This window comes from Mycena indigotica (assembly GCF_014461135.1).
Source record: "Mycena indigotica strain 171206Taipei chromosome Unknown Mind.scaff0009, whole genome shotgun sequence".
NCBI classification, from domain to species: Eukaryota; Fungi; Basidiomycota; class Agaricomycetes; order Agaricales; family Mycenaceae; genus Mycena; species Mycena indigotica.
Window position 1 is genome coordinate 2,289,572 of NW_023503008.1, and position 14,302 is coordinate 2,303,873.

Here is a 14,302-nt window from a genome sequence, read left to right on the forward strand (position 1 = left end):
AAAGTCGAGGTAGAGGGAGACGGCGCCCATGATGTACTCGTCGGGCGAGAGGCGGGCGTTGATGAGGTACGTGTCGTAGACGATGTAGCCCGAGAAGATCAGGCACCCGCCGCAGGCGTAGATGAGGTCCATCGTCTGCCCGAACGGGATGATCAGGCCGATGAAGCCGGTCATGCCTGGGGGGGGTTGTGAGTCAGGGTAAGTGCATAGCAAAAATAACTGACAAAGGGCGATGAGGCCGCCAAAGAGGAACGGGCCCAGACTGTCGAAGTCGTATTTGGTCCTGCGCTACAGAGGCCATGCCGAACGAGTTCAACTGGCCGTCACCTATCTTGGCAAGCAAGACCTCATCCTGGGGTACTCCTGGTTGCGGAAACACAACCCAGAGATCAATTGGGAAACCAAGGAGGTCAAGATGACACGGTGTCCCCGCAATTGCTCGACCTGCCGCGAGGAGGAGCGTGTCGAACAGACCGAGTTACGGCGACTCCGGTCGCTTCAGAAACGTCTCCGCTCCGGCCCGTTCCCCTCGGTTTGCACTATGGACCTCTCTGGCCCTGAGGACGGAGACGATTCCGACTCCGGTCTCGATTCCGACCTGCCTGATCTGACACCGGACTCAGACTCGGATGACGAGGATGACCAGCTCGAAGATGGTGACCGCATCTTCTACACCTCGTTTTGTCCCTCGGAGGAGATACGCGCAGGTAGCACCGTCTCACAGCGCCTGGCCGAAGCCTTTGCCAGGAACTCTGCCCCTCCGCCCTCCGAGATCCCGGACTGGGCTAAGGAGTTCCAGGACGTCTTCAACAAGGAGTCCTTCAACACGCTACCGGAACGGAGAGCCTGGGACCACGCCATTGAACTCGTCCCCGACGCTAAGCCCACCAACTGCAAGGTGTACCCCATCTCGCCCCTCGAGCAACGCGAGCTCGACGTGTTCATCAAGAAAGGGCTTTCAACGGGCCGGATTCGCCCCTCCAAGTCTCCGATGGTGTCTCCGGTCTTCTTCGTCAAGAAGAAGGATGGCGGACTCCGCTTCGTCCAGGACTACCGTGCTCTCAACACGATGACTGTCAAAAACCGGTACCCCCTTCCGCTGATCAACGACCTCATCAACCGGCTCAAAGGCGCTCGTTACTTCACCAAACTCGACGTCCGTTGGGGCTTCAACAATGTCCGGATCAAGGAAGGTGACGAGTGGAAAGCGGCTTTCCGGACTAACCGAGGCCTGTTCGAGCCCTTGGTGATGTATTTCGGCCTGACAAACTCTCCTGCGACGTTCCAAACGATGATGAATGACATTTTCCAGGACCTCATCCTCTCCGGAGACGTCATGATCTACCTTGACGACATCCTGATCGCCCATTCCAACCTCCGGAAACACCGGCAGATTGTTCAGGAGGTCTTACGGCGACTCCGGGAGCACAAGTTGTACCTTCAAGCGGAGAAGTGCGACTTTGAAAAATCGTCAATCGAGTACCTCGGAGTCATCATCTCCCATAACCACGTCGAAATGGACCCCGTCAAGGTCGCAGGCGTCTCCGCTCGGCCGACTCCAGAAAACAAGAAGGACATTCAGCAGTTCCTTGGGTTCGCTAATTTCTACCGCAGGTTCATTCGGGACTTCTCGACCCTTGCGCGCCCTCTTTTCGTGCTCACCAAGAAGGACCAGCAGTGGACTTGCACCCGTAGAGGGGGCAATTTGACAAATGTCTAGCTAAAGCTAGCAGAAAACTTGTCAAAAAAGCCAGCTATAAGCAGGCTAGCAATAGTTAGTGACATTTGACAAATGCTGGCACTTAATTTTGAAATAATGACTTAATTGAATATTTATATTAATAGTATGACTAATAGGCACCATATATGGTACTTTTAACTCCTTTTCTTCAGGCCGATGACCCGGTATATAGTGAATAAGGCTAAAACCCAATTAGGACTAGAATGATGTAACTTGATGTAGTGATTGAAATCATTGATGCCAATCAAAAATCGTTCCACATGGATGACTTTGCCTCACTATCATCAATTACATCATAATAAGCTACCTATTAAGGTCAATAGTAATTAAATAAAGTATTGAAAATATAGTCACCAAAGTGACACTTTCAGCTCATGAGCAAAGCTACCAGATTTGACAAGTTGTTCACTAGCAATAGCTAGCTACACTTGTCAAAAAACTCCACCTACGGCTCGGACTTGGGGCGACGCGGAAGCCTCCGCGTTCCAAGCGATCAAGGACGCGGTCACCTCGGAACCGGTACTGGCGATTCCGGACAATGCACAGCCTTTCCGACTCGAGGCGGACAGCTCTGATTATGCGACGGGGGCGGTTCTTTCACAATCCGCCCCGGACGGGAAGTGGCACCCTGTAGCATTCTATTCCAAAAGCTTAAATGATGTCCAGCGCAACTACGAAATCCACGACAAGGAGATGCTCGCGATCATCTGCACACTCGAGGAGTATAGACACTTCCTCGAGGGCGCCGCGCACCCTGTCGAGATTTGGACTGACCATAAGAATTTGGAGTACTTCAGGAAGACGCAGCACCTCAACCGGAGACAGGCCCGGTGGTCCCTATACCTCTCCCGGTTCGATTTCACGCTGCACCACAAGCCTGGCCGCGACATGGGTCGACCTGATGCCCTCTCCCGGAGACCCAACCACGGAGTCGATTCCGACAACTCCGATATCGTCCTTCTGCGGCCTGAACTCTTCCACGTCCGCGCACTTGAGGGCGTTTCTGTTTCCGGTCCCGGCTCTGAACTCCTCCGCGACATCCGTGATGCCCTCTCCGGTGAGCCTGACCTGGAGGAGCCCGTCGCACTAGTGGCCCGGCAACTTCTTAAGGTTCAAGGTCAAGCTCAAGGCCCCCGCTCCTCACGGTCTGACGAGTGGGCCGTCTCCGGTGGTCTTCTCCATTTCCGAGGAAAGATCGTTGTACCAAAGGACAAGGACCTCCGGAGACGCATCATCGAGCTCTGCCATGACACCCGGGTCGCCAGACACGCAGGTCGTTTCAAGACCTTGGAGTTGGTCTTCCGGAACTACTGGTGGCCTCAGATGTCTCGCCATATCGGCCGGTATGTTGCGACCTGTGACTTGTGCTGTCGCACCAAGGCACTCCGGAGACTGCCCCACGGAGAACTGCACCCCACGGAAACGCCCCCGGAACGCTGGCATACCGTCTCCGTCGACTTCATTGTAGAGCTTCCTGAAGCCCATGGGTACGACGCGATCATGGTCGTCGTTGACACCCTCGGAAAGCGCGCCCACTTCTCGGAGTGTCATACGACGGTCGATGCAGTAGGGGCAGCCCGCCTCTACTACCGGAATGTCTGGCGGCACCATGGGACTCCGGAGAAGTACGTCTCCGACCGCGGCTCGCAGTTCATCGCGGACTTCACCCGAGAACTTTGGCGTCTAATCGGCATCAAGCCCGCCACGTCCACCGCGTACCACCCGCAGACAGACGGTCAGACAGAACGCGTCAACCAGGAGCTGGAGCAGTACTTGCGGATCTTCACCAACTATCAGCAGGACGACTGGGATGAGCTGATTCTGGCCGCGGAGTTCGCCTACAACAACCATGTCCACTCCTCCACGCAGCAGGTCCCCTTCATGACGGACATGGGACGGCTCCCGCGCATGGGCTTCGAACCCGGAGTCCGTTCTGCCATGGAGTCGGTGAACAAGTTCCGCGACTGGATCGCCACTGGTGTTGCTGAAGCCAAGGCCGCGCTCACTAAGGCCAAAGAGGAGTACAAGCGCTACTACGACCGGAGACGCACTCCGTCTCCGGAGTTTAAGGTTGGCGACCGTGTTTGGCTGGATGCCTCTGACATCAGGACGACTCGCCCCTCGGAAAAGTTCTCCCATCGCCGCCTCGGACCATTCACGATAGTCGCGGAGATCAGCAAAGGTGCCTACAAGCTCGACCTCCCTCCGCGCTACTCGAAGCTCCACCCGGTCTTCCCCGTCGTCAAGCTCGAGCTCGCCCAGGACGACCCCTTCGACGGATGCCCCGGCTACGACCAGCCCCCTCCGGACCTCGAGGACGGAGTCCCGGAGTGGGAAGTAGAGGAAATCTTGGACGCAAGGGTGAGGTATAAACAACTGAACTACTTCGTCAGATGGAAAGGCTACGACGCATCGCACGACCAGTGGGTCCGCTTCGACCGCATCTTCGCCCCGGAGAAAATTGCGGAGTTCTATCGTAAGTACCCTGGCAAGCCACGACACATCGCCTCCGCGACCTTTGACTCGATTCTGTTCCGGTCTATGCGTCGAGACGCCGCATTCAAAGGGGGGGGTGATGTCAGGGGAACCTCCCTTGCGGCCCGGAGACGCGCCCAATTCCGGTCCGATTCCGGTTCCGACTCCGGTCCGGCCCTCCATCTCGCCCGCACAATCACCGATCCGTCAACGCCCTCCCGACGGTCGCCCTGGGACCTCGCCTGCGACGCCGCCCAAGCCTTCTGTGCCCGACAGCGGCAGCTACGGACAAGCAGTATATAGTCAGCTACCTAGCAGGCAGACCCTCAGAGTTTCTTCTCTTTGGATCCTCCCCTGCTAGGACCTTGATCTCAGGCCTCCGGGGTTGCCCTTACACAAGCGTCCGACTCCGAAGTTCTCGGAAACGCATTTTGGTCCCTTCAAGATCATCGGAAAGCCCAGTGCTGCGTCCTATCAAGTCCGTCTCCCGAAATCCCTTTCTCAAGTTCATCCCGTCTTTCACGTTTCCCAAATCGAAATCCACACACCCAACAAATTCCCTGGTCGCGAAGAGCCACCACCTGCGGCAATTGAAGTCGATGGGGAAGAACACTTCGGAAATCAAATAAATCGTTGACTCCAAGATTGATCGCTGTTTCAAGGGTCCGGCTCGACTCCGCTACCTGGTCGAATGGCTTGGTTACGAGAATACTGATGAACAATTCACTTGGGTTGGTGCACCTGACTTGGAAGCTGAAGAGTATATCGAATCCTTCCATCGTCAATACCCCAACAAGCCTAAGTTGGATTAACGTCACTCAAATCACTCTCACTCCGTTCCGGATTATCGAGATAAGGAAAATTACTATTCTATTTTACATTGCGACTCTAATCTTCGTCGTTCTCGTTTCCGTCTCCGAGGCGTCTCCGTCTCCGCTACTCGGCTCTTCCCTTCCCTTTGTCAACCCTCACCGGGGGCTCCTCGTCCACATCCATCGCATCCTCTTCGACCTCCTCTGGTTCCTCCTTGTATGGCTCACCCTCTGCGTCCTCCAACTCCGATTCGTCTGCATCCCGGCACCTCTGTCCTTCTTGCTGGATGAAGACATCCCAGTGCTTCAGGGTTTTGTCGATCCCCTGTAGGCGCTCGTCCAGTTGCTCGGGTGTACTCGACGAGCTGATTGTGCCGACGTTGAAGCGCAGCTCGCGACCAAGGTTTTGTAAACCCATGATCACGCGGCTGAGTTGCCGGTGGTCAGTTTGCTGACGCATCAGAAGATTGGCCATCATGGCGGCAATGTCAGGGGAACCTCCCTTTCGGCCCCTCGGAGACGCCTCCGATTCCGGTCCGACTCCGGTTCCGTCTCCGGTCCGGCCCTCCATCTCGCCCCGCACAATCACCGATCCGTCAACGCCCTCCCCGACGGTCGCCCTGGGACCTTGCCTGCGACGCCGCCCAAGCCTTCTGTGCCCGACAGCGGCAGCTACGGACAAGCAGTATATAGTCAGCTCCCTAGCAGGCGGACCCTTAGAGTTTCTTCTCTTTGGATCCTCCCCTGCTAGGTCAGCTTCATTTGTATTCGCTTACCAATGTTCACGCTTTGGATCCTCCCCTGCTAGGACCTTGATCTCAGGCCTCCGGGGTTGCCCTTACAGCAGAAGAAACTCTCTACGGGATCAACCGGACAAGATTGCCAGGTTCGGCGCTGACTCAGGCTCGGAGTACGAGTCCGTTCCGCCCTCGTCACCGCCTCTGCCACTTGTCCCCTCCTCCTCCACTCCTGTGGTCCCCGCACCCGTCATGCCGTCCGGAGTCACTCCTACCGCAGACGCCCGGCTGGACTCACTCGAGGCGAAAATCGATAGCCTAACTGAGGCCCTTGCTTTACTCACCAACCAGGCTTCGCTGCCGCTGCCGCCGCTAATAATGCTGGCGGACCCCAAACACCATCGCCGGAGACGTCGATTCCGACTCCGACTCCGGTCCAGGGCGACTCCAAGCCCTTTTTGGCGACATCAACCTCGCCTCAAAATTGGTCTTGCGACCAAACCCCCCGTTCACCTTCAACGGCGACCGGAAACGCGGGCCGCGTTCCTCTCACGCGGTCCGCACCTACGCCCGCCTTGCCCCTGAGGCCTTCGTGGTCAACGGAGAGGCGGCGAGGAAAAGGCTGTCCGCTATGCCATGTCGTTTATGGCAGAAGGACCCGCTCAGCAATGGGCGGAGCGCCACGGAAGCAAAGCCCCGTTTCCGTTTCCGTCCTGGGGCTCGTTCGTTTCGAGTTTCGACTCCGGTTCGTCGAGGAGAACGAGCAAGATCATGCTCTCTCCAAACTGGAGACTTCCGCCTATCACATGGGCACAAAGGATGTCTACCAGTACACCGACGACTTCGAGGACCTGATGGACCTCGCCGGATTCAAGACGCGTTGGTCAAGGTGACCAAGTTCCGCCACGGACTTGACCCCCTGATCAACAACGGAATCACGTCCTCGAACGACCCCCGGACCTCCGGGACTACCTTAGCTGGCGCACCCGGGCCTTCCGTCAATACGAGGCCCTGGTCCGGGCCAAGCTGATCAAGTCAGCCGCCCCCAAGACGCCTGGCGGTTTGATTCGGACTCCGTTTCCGGTCAACCGCATCCCGGCTCCGGCCCCTTTCCGCCCGGTGGCTCCGGTCGTGCCACCCCCGGCCCGCGCCCCGCTCCGGCGCCTCCAGCTCCCGTCCCTATGGAGTTGGATCGCACCAGGGCTCGGGGTGCCCCTCGTCGCGCCTGCTTCAGGTGCGGCAACCCAAACCATCTCGCCCGGGATTGCCCCTCCCCCGCCGATGTCCGCTCAATGGACATCCTCGACGAGGTGATCCAACAACTCGGTGACGAGATGTTAGCGGAGTTGATCGCCCGCTACACGGACACAGCTGCCCTGCCGGAGACGGCAGCGGAGTCGATGGCCGGAGAGGATTTTGTCCCCGCGACGAGTGACTGGTGTGCCCTCGTTCGCGTCTATAAATCGTTTTGCCTCTTTGTATGATGAATGCAGTTCCTTGCCCTACAATGAGCCCGAAACGAAAGACACACCCTCTCCTGCCCCCGTCTCGACTCCGTCTCCGACTCCGCCCGCGACTCCAGTCATCGTCCTCCGCCGCCTCACTGCCTGGGAAAAGAAACTGCCCAAGCAGTACACCGTTGCCGCTGCCCCTGGGGCGAACTCCCTCCACCTCCCGTTAGAGCTCGAGTCCACCACCCGCGCTGAAGCTCTCACTCTCTGGGCTTGTCGACTGTGGTGCCACCTCCGACTTCATTGACACGAACTATGTTGCTCGGAATGGCATTCCGGTCCGCACCCTCGATCAGCCGATTCCGGTTTTCAATGTCGATGGCACCCCCAATGACGCTGGCTCCATCAAACAGATCGCGGACTTGGTCCTGCGCTACAAGGGCCATGCCGAACGAGTTCAGCTGGCCGTCACCCATCTTGGCAAGCAAGACCTCATCCTGGGGTATTCCTGGTTGCGGAAACATAACCCAGAGATCAATTGGGAAACCAAGGAGGTCAAGATGACACGGTGCCCCCGCAATTGCTCGACCTGCCGTGAGGAAGAGCGGGTCGAACGGACCGAGTTGCGGCGACTCCGGTCGCTTCAGAAGCGTCTCCGCTCTGGCCCGTTCCCCTCGGTCTGCGCCATGGACCTTTCTGGGTCTGATGACGGAGACGACTCCGTCTCCGGTGACGACTCCGGCCTGCCTGATCTGACGCCGGACTCCGACGACGACGATGACGATAGTCAGCTTGAAGATGGTGACCGCATCTTCTACACCTCGTTCCGCCCCTCGGAGGAGATACGCGCTGGCAGTACTGTCTCGCAACGCCTGGCCGAAGCCTTCGCCAGGAACTCCGCCCCTCCGCCCTCCGAGATCCCGGACTGGGCTAAGGAGTTCCAGGACGTCTTCAACAAGGAGTCCTTCGACACGCTACCGGAGCGGAGAGCCTGGGACCACGCCATTGAACTCGTCCCCGACGCTAAGCCCACCAACTGCAAGGTGTACCCCATCTCGCCCCTCGAGCAACGCGAGCTCGACGCGTTCATCGAGGAAGGGCTTTCGACGGGCCGGATTCGCCCCTCCAAGTCTCCGATGGCGTCTCCGGTCTTCTTCGTCAAGAAGAAGGACGGCGGACTCCGCTTCGTCCAGGACTACCGTGCTCTCAATGCGATGACTGTCAAAAACCGGTACCCCCTTCCGCTGATCAACGACCTCATCAACCGGCTCAAAGGCGCTCGTTACTTCACCAAACTCGACGTCCGTTGGGGCTTCAACAACGTCCGGATCAAGGAAGGTGACGAGTGGAAAGCGGCTTTCCGGACTAACCGAGGCCTGTTCGAGCCCTTGGTGATGTATTTCGGCCTGACAAACTCTCCCGCGACGTTCCAAACGATGATGAATGACATTTTCCAGGACCTCATCCTCTCCGGAGACGTCATGATCTACCTTGACGACATCTTGATCGCCCATTCCGACCTCCGGAAACACCGGCAGATTGTTCAGGAGGTCTTGCGGCGACTCCGAGAGCACAAGTTGTACCTCCGAGCGGAGAAGTGCGACTTGAAAAATCGTCAATCGAGTACCTCGGAGTCATCATCTCCCACAACCACGTCGAAATGGACCCCGTCAAGGTCGCAGGCGTCTCCGCTTGGCCGACTCCGGAAAACAAGAAGGACATTCAGCAGTTCCTCGGGTTCGCTAACTTCTACCGCAGGTTCATTCGGGACTTCTCGACCCTTGCACGCCCTCTTTTCGTGCTCACCAAGAAGGACCAGCAATGGACTTGGGGCGACGCGGAGGCCTCCGCGTTCCAAGCGATCAAGGACGCGGTCACCTCGGAACCGGTCCTGGCGATTCCGGACGACACACGGCCTTTCCGACTCGAGGCGGACAGCTCTGATTATGCGACGGGGCGGTTCTTTTCACAATCCCCCCGGACGGGAAGTGGCACCCTGTAGCATTCTATTCCAAAAGCTTAAATGATGTCCAGCGCAACTACGAAATCCACGACAAGGAGATGCTCGCGATCATCCGCGCACTCGAGGAATATAGACACTTCCTCGAGGGCGCGCGCACCCTGTCGAGATTTGGACTGACCATAAGAATTTGGAGTACTTCAGGAAGACGCAACACCTCAACCGGAGACAGGCCCGGTGGTCTCTGTACCTCTCCCGGTTCGACTTCACGCTGCACCACAAACCTGGCCGCGATATGGGTCGGCCTGACGCCCTCTCCCGGAGACCCGACCACGGAGTCGATTCCGACAACTCCGGCGTCGTCCTTCTGCGGCCTGAACTCTTCCACGTCCGCGCACTCGAGGGCGTTTCCGTTCCGGTCCCGGCTCTGAACTCCTCCGTGATATCCGTGATGCCCTCTCCGGTGAGCCTGACCTGGAGGAGCCCGTCGCACTAGCGGCCCGGCAACTTCTTAAGGTTCAAGGTCAAGCTCGAGGCCCCCGCTCCTCACGTTCTGACGAGTGGGCCGTCTCCGGCGGTCTTCTCCATTTCCGAGGAAAGATCGTCGTACCAAAGGACAAGGACCTCCGGAGACGCATCATCGAGCTCTGCCATGACACCCGAGTCGCCGGACACGCAGGTCGTTTCAAGACCCTGGAGTTGGTCTCCCGGAACTACTGGTGGCCTCAGATGTCTCGCCATATCGGCCGGTATGTTGCGACCTGTGACTTGTGCTGTCGCACCAAGGCACTCCGGAGACTGCCCCACGGAGAACTGCACCCCACGGAAACGCCTCCGGAACGCTGGCATACCGTCTCCGTCGACTTCATCGTAGAGCTTCCCGAAGCCCATGGGTACGACGCGATCATGGTCGTCGTTGACACCCTCGGAAAGCGCGCCCACTTCTCAGAGTGTCATACGACGGTCGATGCAGTAGGGGCAGCCCGCCTCTACTACCGGAATGTCTGGCGGCACCATGGGACTCCGGAGAAGTACGTCTCCGACCGCGGCTCGCAGTTCATCGCGGACTTCACCCGAGAACTTTGGCGTCTAATCGGCATCAAGCCCGCCACGTCCACCAGCGTACCACCCGCAGACAGACGGTCAGACAGAGCGCGTCAACCAGGAGCTGGAGCAGTACTTGCGGATCTTCACCAACTACCAGCAGGACGACTGGGATGAGCTGATTCCGGCCGCGGAGTTCGCCTACAACAACCACGTTCACTCCTCCACGCAGCAGGTCCCCTTCATGACGGACACGGGACGGCTCCCCGCATGGGCTTCGAACCCGGAGTCCGTTCCGCCATGGAGTCAGTGAACGAGTTCCGCGACCGGATCGCCACTGGTGTTGCTGAAGCCAAGGCCGCGCTCACTAAGGCCAAAGAGGAGTACAAGCGCTACTACGACCGGAGACGGACTCCGTCTCCGGAGTTTAAGGTTGGCGACCGTGTTTGGCTGGATGCCTCTGACATCAGGACGACTCGCCCCTCGGAAAAGTTCTCCCATCGCCGCCTTGGACCGTTCAAGATAGTCCAGGAGATCAGCAAAGGTGCCTACAAGCTCGCCTCCCTCCGCTACTCGAAGCTCCACCCGGTCTTCCCCGTCGTCAAGCTCGAGCTCGCTCAGGACGACCCCTTCGACGGACGCCCCGGCTACGACCAGCCCCCTCCGGACCTCGAGGACGGAGTCCCGGAGTGGGAAGTAGAGGAAATCCTGGACGCAAGGGTGAGGTATAAGCGGCTGAACTACTTCGTCAGATGGAAAGGCTACGATGCATCTCGACGACCAATGGGTCCGCTTCGACCGCATCTTCGCCCGGAGAAAATTGCGGAGTTCTATCGTAAGTACCCTGGCAAGCCACGACACATCGCCTCCGCGACCTTCGACTCGATTCCGTTCCGGTCTATGCGCCGGGACGCCGCATTCAAGGGGGGTGATGTCAGGGGAACCTCCCTTTCGGCCCCTCGGAGACGCCTCCGATTCCGGTCCGACTCCGGTTCCGTCTCCGGTCCGGCCCTCCATCTCGCCCGCACAATCACCGATCCGTCAACGCCCTCCCGACGGTCGCCCTGGGACCTTGCCTGCGACGCCGCCCAAGCCTTCTGTGCCCGACAGCGGCAGCTACGGACAAGCAGTATATAGTCAGCTCCCTAGCAGGCGGACCCTTAGAGTTTCTTCTCTTTGGATCCTCCCCTGCTAGGTCAGCTTCATTTGTATTCGCTTACCAATGTTCACGCTTTGGATCCTCCCCTGCTAGGACCTTGATCTCAGGCCTCCGGGGTTGCCCTTACAGGCAACCCCCGCGTTGCTGAGCGTCAGACCTGACGACTCTGCTGGTGTCTCCGCAGGAACCTCCTCCTCAACCACTCTGGGCACCATGACCCGTACCCGCGACGGTCCCGTAACCTTCTTCTTCTTTCCCTTCTCTTTGACCATACCCGCTTCCTTCTCGTCCTTGCGGAAGCGCAACGGTGGGTTTCCGTCCTCGCAACGAGCCTTGAGTTTGCGGCAATTATCGCAAGAAAGCCTTCCGTGCCAAGTTGTGTTGGGCTTTAGGGTCGCTCCACACGCATTTTTTCCCCAGCTTGACACACTTGGCGCATTTTTCTGCCAAAACGGGTCAGGTTCATAACCGAAAATATTACTTGCACTCACTTTCTTCTTCTGCATCGCCGTCTGCATCGGGCCCATCAGCCTGGGCCTTCTCGGTGTTCTCGGTTTCTTCCGCCTTTCTGGGTTCTTTGGCTACATCAGCCGGCTCGGGCTCCGCAGATGACTCAACGTGTCGCATGACCCGGCGGCCAACCCGGGCATTTGCCTCAGCCGTCTCGGCAAGGGTCAGCGGTGCGAGTCCGCGTTCCCGGCAGGCTCTGACCCGATCTCTGGCCAACAAGGCCCGGCCCCGGCGATTTTGTTCTTGAGGCTCAGCCTCGTCTTCTTGCCCTCTGAGCATTGCGGCTCGCTGGCGCTCGGCTCGGCTCCTATGGTACTCGGCTGCTCTTTCGATGAGCTCTTCTTCGTCGTTGGGAACCCACTGCAGCGGCGCCACTACGGACCCATGCTCCGACGATTCCTCAACGATTGGCTCGTTGTCAACCGGGTCGTCGGGATCATACGACTCCGACCGACCACCCGGTGACGGTGCTCTTGGAGCCGTTTCCGCCAGTAGCGCACGCAGCGTTTCTGCTCTGCGCTCCAATTCCTCCAGCTCCCTCCGCACATCTACGTGTCGGTTACGACCTGATGGTAACACGTCAGCCAAGGGGTCTCTATCGGTCCCCCCAACCCAGCCACTAACCCTCTCCGTTTCCGACAGCTCCTCGACCTGCTCCACCGCATTTGTGAAGAGGTTCTTGGCCTTCTTCGGTGTTTTGGCGTTCTGGCGTTTAGGCGACATGGTGGGAAGTGGTAAAGATAGAGAGATTGATGTCAATCGGTGACGTGCTTCTTGTCACCCCTTTCCTTTTTCATCCTCCTTGCTATTATCATGTTCTCACCAGCTTCCTCAGTGATCTCGGCCTTTCCGGCTTTCGACTCAAAATTTTCACAAGTCCAACTCTGACTCCGACTCTCTCTCATTCCGACTCCTACCTCTACGACTATTGCTCCTGTTTCTTGTGGGCAAGAAACGCAAGAGGGGGATACTGTTATATCCGTGCCGACTCCGGCATCCGTCTCCGATATCCGTTTCCGGTATTTGGTTTTTATGCAATGAAGATTTACTGAGCGTTTCCAATTACCCCGACTTATGATCTATGCAATCATCTATGCCTTATTCCTCGTATGCATCTCCCCTTCTATTTTACTTGACTTTGTTCTAATCTCGTTACTTACTTTGTTATCCCTTATTCTGTTTCCGTTACTTCTCGTACTATAAATACTTTGATGTATTACTACATACTTCAGTTTGTAAATTAACGTTGCTGGTCTCTATCTCCCAGCGTCGTCTCGACTCCGCTCTTCTCTTCTTGTCTTGTCTTGGTCAACTGGAAGCCCCGGTCACCCAAACATCCTTCTGTGGTGTTCCGCCCCAAGTGCTCTACGACTTCGATTCCGTTTCCGACTTCGACTCCGTCTCCGTCTCCGTCTCCGTCTCCGTCCCTTTGGTCGACACGGCACTTAACAGTTCCCCTGACAATGAATTTATTTTTCATCCGAGGCCCACAGCATAGTTATCTAGCCAAAAATGGTATTCAGATTGAGTAAAATACTACAGTATCTGATATTCAAGCCACAGGTTGAAAATGCACTGTCACATAGACAGATTACAACTTATTACAAGCAACATCATTAAGACAGTTCAAAGAAGAAAGTTTAGGTACTATCTATAAATATCACAAGCCTTGTATAGTGTTTACTTGCCTTTTATATGAAATCTAGATACCTATTTAAAATTATTAAATATGAAATTGAGCATTCCTATTATAAATCTATAACTAAATAAATAAGGTAATTGGCTAATGGGATGGCTGATGTTAGATGTGTAAGCTTATATTACATTGGAACTCTATAAAAATATAAGGCCGCACTACTACTGACTACTTCAAAAAATCATCAACAAAAAAGTTTATAAGGCCAGTTAGAGGGACTGACTGGCATCATGTGTGTGTGTATTGATGCCATCATACCACCCCCTCACTGCAGGAGTTTGGGAATAAACAGTGCCTGTTTCAATCGATTATATACATAAAATCAATGTACCAAAAAAAATAAATTGTTTATACCTCTATTTGCACCCAAAAAAAATTGATCCAAATTTGCCTCCTTATATGAGAAATAGATGCTATAAACAGACTCAGTTTTGTCAACCGGTTTTGGGGCAGATCAAACAGCCTTTTCTAAACCAACTTTTGTATCAAAACAAGAACCAAAAATATTCATGTATATTCACTTATATAATATATATCAGGGCCCTGGACCATATTTTTTGGTCCCCATTTTGATGCAAAAGCTGGTCTAGAAAAGGGTGTTTGATCTGCCCCCAAAGTGGGTGACAAAACTGAGTCTGTTTATAGTATCTATTTCTTATATAAGCAGGCAAATTTGGAACAATCTTTTTTGGGTGCAAATAGAGGCATAATTTTTTT